Source organism: Polyodon spathula, chromosome 47 (genome assembly GCF_017654505.1).
Source record: "Polyodon spathula isolate WHYD16114869_AA chromosome 47, ASM1765450v1, whole genome shotgun sequence".
Classification (NCBI taxonomy): domain Eukaryota; kingdom Metazoa; phylum Chordata; class Actinopteri; order Acipenseriformes; family Polyodontidae; genus Polyodon; species Polyodon spathula.
The window spans coordinates 1394515-1395870 of record NC_054580.1 but is presented as its reverse complement, the minus strand read 5'-3'; the positions used below and the strand labels follow the sequence as shown (position 1 = coordinate 1395870).

Below are 1356 nucleotides of genomic sequence, written 5' to 3'. Positions count from 1 at the left end.
TGGCTTTCCTGCCTGCATTTTTCCCTCGACTACTTGAATGTAATTACAACTTAATATTTGTATTCATGAACCTTGTACGTAACATATTCAGAGCAGAAACACTGTATTTACTCGTAAATGAATCTTCTTTTCTTATTTGTTTTAAAAAAGAGCACATATCATAAACATGAGAAACTGCAATAAAATAAACTTTAGGCAATAAACTTCCATGTAAACAGGTGTAGAAAGCTGTATGCACATATACAATTATAAAACATAAATAACCAGTTATAAAAGTATCACGAACTTACGCAACGTGAAAGCGCTTTGAGAGACACGGCTCTGCCTATATGTTCAGAGTTTTATTACAGCTTTGTAAGTACAATCTAGGCAGAAAAAACGCTTAAAAACTTTGCCAGTGCAGTTGCAACAGACTGCCTTTACGCAATGGGCGCAGACATCAAAAGTCCTGCTTTTATTGCATTTAGCAACTTGGCATTGTCTTTTATTCCGTGTGCCAGTGGCCACAGCCTGTCTGAAGGTTGAGGGGCATTTGCCAGCCTGATTTCTTGTGTCTTAACGAAATGTTTCTGTCGTAGCTCCAGAGCTAGCTGTAAAATCAAGTCCCTCCTTGTTATTGCCTTGCCCATGCACTCCTTGTACAAAACCAAAGCGTGGGTGGCTGCAGGGTCCAAATCATTATAAAAAAAAATAGCCACAGGCCACCATAGACAGAAAACATCCGTGCCATTTGGTCTAGTATATCCACACCTTACTTCGTAGCGTTGTAAAATTCAACTGTCTCTGGCTTTCGTTTAGCATCCTTCCCGATGGTCAATCATCTGTGCAAAGAGCTAAGAACACAATCTTTTTTCGACCTTCACGCTCAGTTTGGCACTGTAGGTCTGCCTGAGAAATTTAGTGTAAATACGAATAATATATATGTTGTGTAGAATGACTTTCATCAGTGTTTCAAGCCCTCAACAGGATTACAATATATTATTTCACAACGAATTTGATTTAATTACAAAGCCCAGACTAAGTTGTAGGTTATATTGTATTGATTTCAATATGCCACATAAACTGCGTATCTGGCGTTTGAAGAAGCAAGTGCTTATAACTTATTGATGTTTACAATTCTGCAGCTGAAGCACAGTGTGGATAGTTAATTAAAATATTTAGCAACACTTAAGAACGGACATGCACGAGATATTCACATCCGCGGAGAAATTTAAATGTATTGCAAAAGCCCTTCAAAAAACGGCTATGGCAGGGCTAGTGTTAACAGCGCTTCATCAACACAAGGGCCAGTGGCGCAATGGATAACGCGTCTGACTACGGATCAGAAGATTGTAGGTTCGACTCCTACCTGGCTCG

At 39.2% G+C, this 1356-nt stretch overlaps 1 non-coding gene across 1 annotated transcript; it reads left to right on the top strand.

Annotated features, from left to right (window-relative positions):
- The first annotated feature begins 1283 nt into the window (after window positions 1-1283).
- trnar-acg lies at window positions 1284-1356 on the top strand. Its single transcript has one exon. It is a non-coding gene; the product is annotated as a tRNA-Arg (tRNA).